Source organism: Hemiscyllium ocellatum, unplaced genomic scaffold (assembly GCF_020745735.1).
Source record: "Hemiscyllium ocellatum isolate sHemOce1 unplaced genomic scaffold, sHemOce1.pat.X.cur. scaffold_294_pat_ctg1, whole genome shotgun sequence".
NCBI classification, from domain to species: domain Eukaryota; kingdom Metazoa; phylum Chordata; class Chondrichthyes; order Orectolobiformes; family Hemiscylliidae; genus Hemiscyllium; species Hemiscyllium ocellatum.
In genome coordinates this window covers 264,685-279,016 of record NW_026868258.1, presented here as the reverse complement: position 1 = coordinate 279,016, position 14,332 = coordinate 264,685, and positions in this window count along the sequence as shown.

Genomic DNA, 14,332 nt, shown 5'->3' with positions numbered 1-14,332 from the left:
CTATTTTCAAACTAATACAATTGTGCTCACTTTGCCAAAGTATTGCCCCACTAATGCCTCAGTCCATTTCCCTACCTTGATCCCCAAGGGGAGGTCAGGTTTTACCCTTTCCTGCAGTCCAAACATTTACATTCTGACTGAGTCATTTTTCTTGTACATGCCTAACAAATTCCATCCATTCAAGCTCAGAGCACTCTGGCAGTCCCAGACTAGTTTTGGAACGTTACAATCCCTGATCATTCCAACCCTATCATTCTTACAGATATCTGAGATCTCCCGACATATTTACTGCTCAAAATCTCACTGACTGTTGGGGGCCTGTAGTAGTCATATCAAACTGATGGCCCATTCCCATTTTTCAATTGTACTATTATCGTTTCAATGGGCACTCCCCAGGAATATCCTCTCTAAGTGCTGCAGTGATATTTCACTGATCAAAAACTCCACCCCCTCCTCTCTCACCTCCTGTTTTATCCTCCCTATGGAATCTGTACCCTCGAACATTGAGCTCCCAGTCCTGTCTCACTCTCAGCTGTGTTTCTGCCATAACTGTGGTATTCCAGTCCCATGTTCACATCCCTGCGCCGACTTCATTTGCCTTAATTGTTAGGCCTTTTATTTTCAAATAAATGCACTTTAATCAATCAGTTTTCCCTCAATGTCTGCTGTGTTCTCTTTCCTGATGTTTCTACTTAAGTTCCTGGCTTGAAATTCTGTCCCAGCCTCTACCTTCAGACTGCAGCCTGGCACCATCCACCTCACTATGGACAACACCCTCAGCTTTCATGTCATCTGCAAACCTACTAATGATACCTTCTGCTTTCAATCAGAGTTATTAATGTATATAATAAACAGCAATGGCTCCCGTACAGATCCCTGTGGTACACTCGTTAGTGAAAGAATTTCAGTTGTAAAAACAGCCCTCCACCAGTTGTGGATCCTGTTTGCCAAATTGCCTTGGATCCTATTGGTCTGTTTGACCAGCCTTCTATATGGGATCTTGTGAAACGATGTAATGAACTCCATGTAACCCACATCGTCTGCACAGCCCTCATCAAAATCCTCAATCATAATTTCAAATATAAATCTCAGCTGAATTTGGGAAAGGATCTTACTCTACTAAATGTATGATGAGTATCCCAAATCGATCTCTGCCTTTCCAATTTTTGATTCATTCTGTTCCTCAGAATTGTTCCCAACAATTTCTCTCCCCCTGCTGTCAGACTGTCTGATCTTTAATTAGCTGGCCAATCCCTGCTGCCCTTCTTGAACAAAGGAACCACATTAGCTATCCTCCAGTCATTCCACACTTTATCAGTGGCCAGCAAAGTATTAAATATATCCACCAGGGTCCGAGCAATCTCCTCCCTTACCTCCCATAGCAGCGTGGGATACATTCAATTGGGCACTGGGGATTTCTCCACATTTAAGCCTGTGAAAACATAAAATACCTCTTCCTTATTGATCGTAATATGTTTGAGAAAATCACCATCCCACCTGAAATCCCGAGCTACGATGCCTTGCTCCTGTGTGAATACAGATGGGAAGTATTCATTGAAGACCTCACATACTTCCTCAGGCTTCATGTCCCGATTGTCCCTTTGCATTTTTTTGTGAAAACAATTGAGACTGATTGATTTGCTGCAGACAACATCCACCAGTCATCATGGGTACGGTGATCGAGTTGTGCATCTATCCTTGTCAAATGTTTTATTGCGCTGGTGAGGCTTACAGCTTGGTGATTTTGTGGGACAATTTGTTGGAAATACAGCAACGCAGCTGAGATCCGGCATGGGACCGACGAGTTGATGTTCCAGGACAGCGATGGCCGGCGTTCGAATGAATACGCATCTGAATCGATCATGTGACAAGTTCTTGCAGACGGTGAAAGCAAACGCCACGACAAACCTTGACACAGCAAGCTGACGAGACGAGCGCTGCATATGGTCAGAGTGCGGAATGAAACCACGACCTTGGCGTTATTAACACCACGCTCAAACCAGCTGAGGTAACCTACCAACGAACGCTCTGCTTCAAAGCATATTCCTATATTGCCGACGCTCATAACCACGGCGGCTATTGTAACGTACCTTTAACGATCGCTCACTTTGCTTCTGGAAACTCACAGACCTTTGGAGTCAGGGTTATGTGCTGCTGATAAACTGCTGCGAACCTTATGCCAAATGCATTGGAATTGTAACCCAACTGTGGGATTCTTTCTGCTCCCGAAGGACGCAGTTGCTTTAGAGTCAGCAACAGCGCAGAACTCAATTGCACGTTTTGCTCAATGACTCATGTTGCTTTTGCAATCTTCGTTTGACAGCATATTTAGCAGGTTATCACGCCTTCCTGCAGCGTTTGTCAGCGACAGATCAGCTGCTAAGATGACTGCTTCAGACAGCATGCTACATCCTACATTTGAAAATGGAAAAGGTGCAAACGCTTACAAGCTGAACACTCTCTCACTATTTTGCCTGGCGCGTCAGAGGCTGGGAGGTGACCTTATGAAGGTTTTTCAATCATGAGGGGCATTTTTCGGGTAAATAGATAAGTTCGTTTCGCTCAGGTGGGGCAGTGCAGCACGGCAGGGTATAAATCTGGTGTGGGAGGGTGAGAATTCGACAGGCAGTGAGGAGCAACGGCGTCACGCAAAGGGTGGTGAGTGTCTGCAATAAGTTGCCGGACGAGCTGGTGATGGCTGGTGCAATTCCAATACTTTTAAGGAATTTGGATGTGTATTTGAATAGGAAGGGTTTAGAGAGACATGGGTCAAGTGCATGCAATCGTGGCTGGATCAGTTGAGGATATCTGTTCGGAATGAATGAGCCAGACCGAAGATTGTGTTTTCAGTGCTGTCCATATCTAATGGCTCTATGATATTGCAGGTGAAATGATAAAAGAGATGAATAAAATAATGAAGTAAAATTGTCTGAAGTTGTTAAATTCAAACAACTTCAGATAATTTTATGTCAATTATTTTACTTACCTTTTTTATTTGCGTTTTTCTCACTGGTGTGGACCTCTTATTTCTTGATTTTCTCTCTTTCTGTCGCTTCCCACTCTGTCAATACATTTTTCCTCTCCTCTTGCCGCTTTGCTACGCTTCTCCCCTGTTTTCCATTTTGTCTCTGTTTCACACATCCCCCACATATTTTGTCACGTAACACTGGCTTCAGCCTTGGTCATTCGCGGCTCCTAATCTCCCTTTAATCTCTCCGTGCACTGTCATTATCACCTTTGCATCTGGAGCTTTGACTCACCTTCTCTGAGCCTGGTGTTAATAATTCTGTAAATCTCCCCTATTTTCAAAATCTTTACCAAAGGGACAGTTAGACTTAAAATCTTAAAATCTAAGAAATTGCGCGCCAAAAGTCATTAATTTCAAAAACCACTAATCAGGAATGGACCCGGAACATAGAACAGGCTATCACTATAGGACAGAACAGGACAACACTCCACAAAAAAACAGCACTAAGAGAAAAAATGGACAAACTAACACACAAAAAGGAGGACACTACAACACACAACTGGGTTAAAAACCTCTCCCACAGACAGCTCACAGACATGGAAAGAACTATACTGGCCAAGGGACTCAAATACAACCACAGGGATGCCAACACAGCAGACCTCCTAGCAGCACTAGAAAGCACACTCAGGAACAATGGACTGACAGAAGAGACACAACAAACAGTGAGACAAACGGTAGTACCCATGATGATAAGAAAACGACAAACACATAACCTCAACACCAAGGAGATGGAAGCACTGAAAGCACTGAAAAATGACAAAAACATAATCATACTACCGGCAGATAAAGGCAGAATGACGGTCATCCTAGACAAATCAGACTACATCAGTAAAGCACAACAACTACTCGCAGACACCAACACCTACCAAATGAAGGATTCCGACCCCACACCACAACTCACCAATAGAAAAAACAACACACTAAGGAATCTACAAAAAAAGGACAGATAACCAAAGCGGACCAGCAAAGAATGAAACCTGAAAGCAACAACACCCCCAGATTCTATGGACTACTCAAAGTACACAAACCAGACATCCCACTCAGACCCATAGTATCACTACCAGGGATACCAGCATACAAACTGGCAAAAGAACTACAACAAAAACTGAAACACCTAGTCAGCGGATCCAAACACTCCATACAATCAACACAGGACTTCTTGGACGTCATCAGGAATACAAACATAGACAAAGAAGAAATCATGCTATCATTCGACGTGACGGCACTGTTCACTTCAATTGACAAAACCCTAGCCAGAGAAACAATAGCCAACCTACTGGACATACATAACAGAACACAGGAGGCCGAACCTATCAACAAGGACGGCATACTTAAACTACTGGACCTGTGCCTAACCACACACTTTACATTTAACAATCAGATATACGAACAAATCAACGGAACACCCATGGGATCACCAATCTCGGGACTCATAGCAGAGGCAGTTATGCAAAGGTTAGAACATACAGCCATACCACAAATCCAACCCAAACTCTGGATCAGATATGTTGATGACACCTTTGTAATCATCAAAAACACAGATATAGAAAAAACACACCGAATCATCAACGCCACACTCACAGGAATCCGATTCACACGAGAAGAGGAAAAGGATAGCCAACTCCCATTCCTAGACGTGTTAGTAGAGAGAACACCCAACAGAGAATTCACCACAAGGGTACACAGGAAACCAACACACACAGACCAAGTCTTAAACCATAAAAGTAACCACCCCAACACACACAAACGAAGCTGCATCAGGACACTATTCAAAAGGGCCACAACACACTGCAGTACACCAGAACTGCGAAAAGAGGAAGAGGAACATCTATACAAGGTATTCGCCAAAAACGGATGCCCACGCAACTTTATCACCAGATGCCTAAGAGATAGACCGAGGAACGAGGACATGCCACAACCAAAAGGACTAGCCACTCTACCAGAAATCAGGAGCGTCTCAGAACTGACAGCCAGACTACTGCGACCCTTAGGACTCATAACAGCACACAAGCCAACATCCACGCTCAGACAACAACTCACTAGAACAAAGGACCCAATACCCAGCATGAGCCAAACTAACGTAGTTTACAAAATACCATGCAAGGACTGCACAAAACACTATATAGGACAAACAGGAAGACAGCTAACAACCCGCATCCATGAACATCAGCTAGCCACAAAACGACACGACCAGCTATCTCTAGTAGCCATGCACTCAGACAACCAGCAACATGAATTTGACTGGGAAAACACCACTATCATAGGACAAGCCAGACAGAGAACAGCCAGAGAATTCCTAGAAGCATGGCATTCATCCCCAAACTCCATCAAAAGACACATTGACCTGGACACCATATACAAACCACTACAGCTGAAACTGACACCCGGAAGCGGCAAGAACATCCATCAACAGACACATCGACCTGGACCCTACATACAAATCACTGCAGCTGAAACTGACACCCGGAAGCGGCAAGAACAACCCAATATAAATACCGGAAGAAACATCAAAGCAGCGCTTCACACGAGTCTCCAACAGCACTGATGATGTTCCCTCGCCAGGGAACGAAACGTTTGCAGAAAAAACTTCCAGCTCGGCGAACAGAACCACAACAAATACAGTTAGACTCGAAACGTCAACTCTTTTCTCTCCTTGCAGATGGTGCCAGACCTGCTGAGATTTTCCAGCATTTTCTGTTTTGGTTTCGAATTCCAGCATCTGCAGTAATTTGCTTTTATTAATGACTCTGTGATATCGCTGGGGATATGATGACTCCAGTGTCGATGCATGAGAGGTGAGCAAGCGAATGAATTCCCTCTGGAAGTCGCGGGAAATGTAGTAACAGAGATCCAGGAAAATGAGTTGAACGAATCTTTGAAGTGAATTGAAGCCTGAATTCTGGTTCTCCTCCGAGACTGTGCCAGGTCGACTTAATACTTTATATATTTCATGTTTTGCATTTCTTTGTGAAAACATTTGAGACTGATTGATTTGCTGCAGACAACATCCACCAGTCATCATGGGTACGGTGATCGAGTTGTGCGTCTATCCTTGTCAAATGTTTTATTGCACCGGTGAGGCTTTCTGCTTGGTGATTTTGTGGTTTCGTGGGACACATTGTTTGGAAATACAGCAACGCAGCTGAGATCCGGCATAGGACCAACGAGTTGATGTTCCATGATAGCGATGGTCGGCTTTCAAATGAATACACATTTGAATCGATCATGTGACAAGTTCTTGCAGACGGTTTAAGCAAAAGCCGTGACAAACCTTGACACAAGCACAGCTGATGAACCGAGTGCTGCACATGGTCAGTGTGGGGATTGAACCCATTAGCACCACGGTCTAACCAGCTGAGCTAACCGAACTACGCAGAGCTTTCGTCAAACCAAAGGCTTATATTGCCTGCGCTAACAACCACGGTGGCTATTCGTTTTCTGATTTGCAATCGATCGCACGATCGTCTGAAGTATTTCCTTCCGTTGCAAAGTTTTTTTTACAAAAAAACATTGACTTTTCCGAACGCGCACACTCGAGCTAACCATTTGCTCTGATATGCAAAATTAAGCACAATGTTCGGACGCATGCAATTTCAGTCGCAATGCCACCAGCTCAGCTGCAGCTTGTCATTGTAACCCAACTGTGGGATTCTTTCTGCTCCCGAAGGACGCAGTTGCTTTAGAATGAGCAACAGCGCAGAACTAATTGCACGTTTTGCTCATGTTGCTTTTGCAATCTTCGTTTGACAGCATATTTAGCAGGTTATCACGCCTTCCTGCAGCGTTTGTCAGCGACAGATCAGCTGCTAAGATGACTGCTTCAGACAGCATGCTACATCCTCCATTTGAAAATGGAAAAGGTGCAAACGCTGACAGGCTGAACACTCTCTCACTATTTTGCCTGGCGCGTCAGAGGCTGGGAGGTGACCTTATGAAGGTTTTTCAATCATGAGGGGCATTTTTCAGGTAAATAGATAAGTTCGTTTCGCTCAGGTGGGGCAGTGCAGCACGGCAGGGTATAAATCTGGTGTGGGAGGGTGAGAATTCGACAGGCAGTGAGGAGCAACGGCGTCACGCAAAGGGTGGTGAGTGTCTGCAATAAGTTGCCAGACGAGCTGGTGATGGCTGGTACAATTCCAACACTTTTAAGGAATTTGGATGTGTATTTGAATAGGAAGGGTTTAGAGAGACATGGGTCAAGTGCATGCAATCGTGGCTGTATCAGTTGAGGATATCTGTTCGGAATGGATGAGCCAGACCGAAGATTGTGTTTTCAGTGCTGTCCATATCTAATGGCTCTATGATATTGCAGGTGAAATGATAAAAGAGATGAATAAAATAATGAAGTAAAATTGTCTGAAGTTGTTAAATTCAAACAACTTCAGATAATTTTATTTCAATTATTTTATTTATCTTTGTTATTTTTTTTTCACTGTTCTGTGAAATCTGATGTGGGACGGTGAGAATTCGAAAGGCAGGACGAGCAACAACCAATAATTGTCATGACAATAATAGCACAAGCGCAAGAAAGAGAAAGTAACTCAATTGTGAACCTCTACACCAGAGGGTTAAAAAGAGCAGAAAATAAGATTGCAAAAAAAAAATCAAAACAAATGATTAAGAAAAGAAACGTGGAACACTGTTGTTTTTGCAGATAGAGCAAAAACTTACAGAAAAGGGGTACAGCAAGAGGACTATTAACCCTGCTGGTATTTCGGGAAGTGTATCTCTACATTTCAGTGCATAATTATAGATAATTATGCACTAACTTTAATGTAGATTTATTAAAGATTATAAAGGCTTTTACCGTAATATTTAAATCAACAGTTTCAGCAAAAAGCTAAGATTTCTGAAACATATAAGCGAAGAATGAAAAAGATACATTGTTAAGGTGTATGTACTAGAACGGAATGTACCTATGGATAATGAAAGAAGTTACAAAGGGGAACATCGAGATGAGAGTTTAGCCTTATGACAGCACGTGCAAGGAGGAAATTGCCAACTTGGAAGGAAAGGGGCAATGGGCGTGGTGCATAGTTGGGTAGTGGCAGAATAGTATGAGAGATTGCGTATTTAGGATTCTGGAGAGATGACCTCACTCAGCTCAAACGGTATAACTGTACACTAACCTAAGTTCTAATTTGCTTTTATTTTCTTATGCAATTGAAACCCTTACCTGCAAGTTCGTAATAAACTGTCTTGTTTCCAGCTTTGGTGGTCTCGTCTAAATTTTAACGAGTTTGTTTCTCACACCAGACAGTTGGATAATCCGTCAATCACATTATTCGTCAGTTTCTCAAATGTGTCAGGAGCGTTTTACATACCAGATGGCATGACTTTGAACTGGTATAGTTCATTTGGCGCTGCGAATGTCGGAATTGCATTTGATCTTTCTGACAGTGGTATCCTCTGAGCAAGTCCAACTTAGAAATATATGTTGTTTGTCAATTTTTGTTCGATGCAGTACACCAACCATGGAATTCGATATGCATCAGTCTTTGAAACTTCGTTAACATTGTGATAGCCAATGCATGACCATTGGGTAATATCTAGCTTTGGAACCATGACTATAAATGGGGTGCAGACACTGAAACTCACTTCGATTGTGACATCTTGGAGTTCTATCTCCTTCTGAACCTGTGCCAACTTTAGAGGATTATGCCAATAAGGTTGCTGCTTAATCGGAAAAAGCATCTCCTATATCTACAACGTGAAAAATTGGGTTAGTACTTCCTGTTTCTTTCTCCATATCTCCTATGCTGATAGTGATATCTCTTTTAGGTAATTTCGATCTTCCTGTGGAAGTTAACTCAATATTTTATCCCAATTTTTGACAACTTCCTTACTGTTCAATTTGATGTGAGGAATGCCCACTTCAATATCCTCTGAACTTGCTTTTTCCTTCAGTACTGTCGCCATTAACACCTTCTCTTCTTGCTTTCCTTCCCTATCAAAATACTTTCTGAGCATAATTACAGAACACACTCTGTGAGATTTATTCCATTCTGGAGTCTTTATCAAGTAGTTCACCTCACTTAATTTCTTCGATGTTTGACAACGTCCATGTTTTTAAGGTTCACCTATCAGTGAAATTACCACCAATATCTTAACCTGAGTTGCAAAATTGCGAATTTGTGATTTCATAATCGCTTCTTGTTTCATTATGTGCTGTAATACTTTTAAATATAGTCCAGCCAGCTCTCCAGCTCTATTTAGTCGTCCTCTAAAATTTGACGTATTCCAAATGGGAAGTCTCTGAATTCTGACTAATTACGTTCTCCTCAATCAATTTTAATCGCCTTCTAACTTGATGTCCAAAAGCTAATGAAAATGAAATAAATTTATTCCATTCATTCGGTGCATCTCTGATCGCAAAATGTACAAACTGATCTCTCGTACTCCCAATCATCTGTATAATCCTGACCATAACCGGTTCACACGGTCTGCAGTGTTTCATGCCATCTCTGTCGCGCTCGCATCGACATTGGCTGGTATGCAAAGATGTTGATTGCTTTATCCACAAAGTCCTTGAATAGTTTGGACGTCAGGTATTATACTTGACGCAACTGGATCACTTCTGTTAGATTAGATCTAGTTGAAAAAAGTAATTATTCTACACCCCTTTTTGTTGTGATGTTACCTCTGTAAATCTAGAAGGAACATCCATTATTGTTAACAAATTTATGTCCTCAACATTTGTTCGAGGTTTGGACCCTAGGCAATCAAAAATACTCTTGTGAAATGTTCCTCAAATGTTCTAATAAGTATTAATGGTGCAGGTTTTATTCTGTCTGTGGTTTTCCGATTAGCTGACATGTATGACACGTCTGGCAAATTTCAACGACATCCTTGCGTCGTCCAGGCCAGTAAAAATGTCTTTGCATTTGAACCAGTGCTTTCCACACCCCTTATTGACCTCCAAGTGGTAGCTCATGCGCCACTCGCTGCACATCCTTTCTATACGTAATGGCAAAACTATTTGATGAATATCTGCCCATTTCTCATCTGCTTGAATATATGATGGTTTCTATTTCCTCATTAAGACATCATTTGCTATGTAATAACACACATTAATGCATTCAATCTCCTTCACTGTGTATACCTTTTTAATAAAACTGGTTAAAACTCCTAATCTTTCTGCTGTAATTCAATCAGATTAGCAGAGCTAAAGATATTTGCATTTTACTTATTTCTTCATTCTCTGTACCACTTACCAGATCAGAAGCTGGTCAGCTTCCTTATTTGTGCCTTTTGATTTCCTCTCACTTCAGCGTGTCCGACTGTGACTGTCTGACCACGCAATCTGAAAAGAATTCTGGATAAACATACTCCAGACCTACCATTTCCTATGCATCCACTGGTTTTTCAACTAGATTAGGCAGCACGCCTACCGGTGAATGAGTTGCATCGTTTGCAAGGACAAACTGTATTCCTTTATGTGAGAGTTTGTCCAGTACTCGTATCACATACACTCGACACTCGCGTGCGCTCTCCAGCCTCACTTTACACAACTGAACACTTGTTGTCTCACCATGAATTCATGTTACCAGTCCCATTTCTGGCAACATTCACTCAGGAGAACATATCTCCTCATCCTTCAGCATTACAGACTAAGAGCATCCTCTTAGTCTGTAATGAATATGCATATGAATATGTAAATATGAATATAGAATTAAAAAACATGAGATTTAAATTGAAAAAGAAACAATATAAGTGAGTAACAACATGACTGAGTACAAAAATATGAACATAACAGTATAGGAACACAGTGGAATAATTAAACAGAAGAACAGAAACAGAAGAGCATCAGAGAATAAGCACATGAACCAGAGAATTACTTAAATGGATAACACGAAAATAAGTGAATTGGAACATAAATATGCGAGGACATACAAAGGACTGTAGAGTTTAAAATGTAAGAGTATAAGAATGTACGATGTTACGAGAATAAGACCTTCAGAAAACAAAAGCATAAGTGCTTTTACGAACAAGAAAAGGAATACATCAGAAAAAATAATAAGAACGGAAAAGAAATCAATCTATGTGAATAAGAACATAAGAGAGCAGCAACATGGGAAAATAAAAGAAAAAGATCATAAGAAAAACACGCAAGATGATGAGAGAATAAAAAATATCAGAATTAGAGAACAGCAGAATAAGAATGTAATTGAATAAGTAAATAAGATTATTTATTATTAGGAAAAGAGGAACATAAGAGACTAAAATCGGCAGATTCAGATAGAATTCAATGTAATTGAATAAGAACATGAGTCAGCAAACCATAGAAACGTCAAGCAGTAAGAACATAAGAGACAATAACACGGATAATCATAAGAACGTAAGACTTGGAAACTGGCAAATTAAGAATATGTTTTATGGCATATGAGCGTAAAACAATTAAAGTAAAAGATTCTTATAGAATAAGAATATTGGAGAAAGAGAATACGGAATTTTAACGTAGGAAAAAACGAATTGACGAGAATAGGAATACTTGAGAATTCAACATAAGGCAATAATAAATAACGGCATAAAAACCTAAGTGAATGAGGAATTTAAAAATGAAGACAATAACACACCAAGGAAATAACAGAAGAAGAGAGCGAGGACATAAGAGAATGACAACACATGAGAATAAAATAACAAGACAACAAAAAGAATAAGTACATTAACATAGGAGATTAAGAAAACAACAAACTAAAAACGTAAGTTAATAAAGAAAGAGAATAAGTACAGGATCAAATCAGAACATAAGTAAGTATGCAAATAAAACATAAGCGAATAGGAAGGTAAAATAATTATATCATAGGTGAAATATAACACAAGAGAATAAGACTATAAGAACATGTGTAAATATTCAGGTAAGAATGTAAGTGAATGAAAATTCAAAATAATAAAAGAGAAAAACAACATATCTGAAGACCAACATAAGATAGCAGGAATATATGAACATTTCAGAAAAATGAAATGTTAAGGATGAGAGCATAGGAGAACAAGAACATCAGAGCACAAGCGATTAAGAAAATGAATACTCAAATTCAAGACCAAAGCAATAAGAATAACACTGACTGATAAAATAATACCATACGGACATATGGGTAGAATGGAAAACAGAATATCAAAGAGGAAGAACATAAGAGACTAAGAACACAACAGAATAAGAACATAACATGATGAGAACATAATGAAATACGTACAATAGCGACTTAGAAAATAAGTGTCTTGGCGAAAAAGAACAAAAGAGAACAGGAAGATAAGGCATTACAAACAGAAGTGATTAATAAGGTCAGAGCATAAGATCATACGGGAATAAGAAAATAAGAACAAAATAGCATTTGCGAACACTAAAATGAGAACACGAGAGAAAAACTACACAAGACAAGAATAGAGAAAAATACAGATGTTAGAGCGGGCATAAGACAGTAGAAACATATGAATGAAACACAAGAGAATAAGTACACGCGAAGACAAAAACGGACGAGCACAGGAGAACAAGAACATCTCTAAAATATTTCAAGAGCAAAGGTTAAGAACATAAGTGATTGGTAAAATACGCTCATAAAAGCATGGGAAGAATGAAGGGGAAAATAAGAGACAAACAATATAAAAAATAAGAAAATAAGAATAGGAATGAATAAGGACATTGTATAATGTGAACATAAGTTAAACAGAAAATATAGTTGAATAAGAATAAGTGCATGTGACTGCAAGAACAAAAGCGAATTAGAATACACGAAGACAACAGAACATAAGAGAATATCGGAATACAGACATAAGGGAATGTGAAGGTTAGATAAAAAGAACATAGGTGAATTCGAACATTCATCACTATGCGAATTAGTAATGGTCAGCATGTGTCTCAGCCTGGTTTTTGGTTCCTTTATAGATCTGTGAATTTCTGCTGTGCTTCGGAGTCCTAACGATTAACGCTTAGGATAGAGGTTCTACCTATGATTCAGCGTGGAATAAAATGTTTAAGATCAAGTTCTGCCTCTCGAGAATTTGTTGAACAACTGGTCTTTTCACCTTCAATAGATGGTCTTGTGTGAATCTAAGTTAGTGCCTTCAATAACTTGAACTGGTGCATGAGAAAGTGTGAATACTGTGTAGAGCTAATCAAATTGCTAAAATTGATTAAGGGCATGATCCTGACCTGAGCCTGCAGGCTGATCCCCTGAAGGAAGACGAAAAAATGAAATGACCACATTAAAGTAGTACATTTGGTTAAGGATTTAATCCTGACTTGCGCCTGCTGGCTGTTCCCATGAGAAAGTGAGGACTGCAGATGCTGGAGATCAGAGCCGAAAATGTGTTGCTGGAAAAGCGCAGCAGGTCAGGCAGCATCCACCGAGCAGGAGAGTCGACGTTTCGGGCCCGAAACTTCGATTCTCCTGTTCCTTGGATGCTGTCTGACCTGCTGGGCTGTTCCCCCGAGGCAAGGCAGAAAATAGGCAGATGGTGTCTCTAAATGTATAAAATGCCAAACTCCTGATCTGAGCCTGAAGGCTCATACCTTGAGGTGCGATGGAAGATGGGCAGATCTAAATGTCCAGGATTGGAAACGTTGCTGATTGCCAGGCTTGGTGAAGCCTTGAGGAATTGGACTCGGCGCCAGTGTTGTATCTTTTTGTTGTTGTTGTTGTTTGGCTTTCTTTGTGTCTTCTTTGTTTACCTGCAGGTGACTGCTCTGCGCCTGGGACCGTCGAGGTGAGGAAGCGATCGAATCACTCTACAAGCATGATCAAAGCAAAGCCATGGGTTTCGAGACAATCTCTTGCAGACGGAACGCCGTCATTTTCCCCGCTCAGTGGAGACTATGTTTTGCCACGGTAAACAGACGAGGTGCAACTTTTAAGATCAGAAATTCCGTTGTTGAGTTTAAGGAAGTGGCAAAGAGCCATCAGCCCCCAATAAAGATAATCGAGATCAGCGTCCAAGGAACTCTTTCGTAAGCCCTCCCAACATACCAGCACCCGAATCCCCTAAGTTCCAAAATATTACTGTCCTAGACCGGATTGCTGCTGTTATCCCTTGCCAAACGAGCAGAAGGGATGGCCAGGGACAGAAAGCTGGTCGAAATACTGTTGCAGCTCGCGATACTTGTCCACAAGCTCTTCGTGTAAGTACTCAAGAGGGTCTAATTTTTCGGAAAGGCAATGATAGTGCAAGCATCTTATGCTTTACGGTGATTGGTAATAAGAAAAACTTGCTTGTCCGAGGATTATGAGAGATGAATCCAAATTCACAAGCCTTGGATCCGCTCTAAAGTTCGGAGCATGATGCAACACGCCCTGATCCACTCTAGTG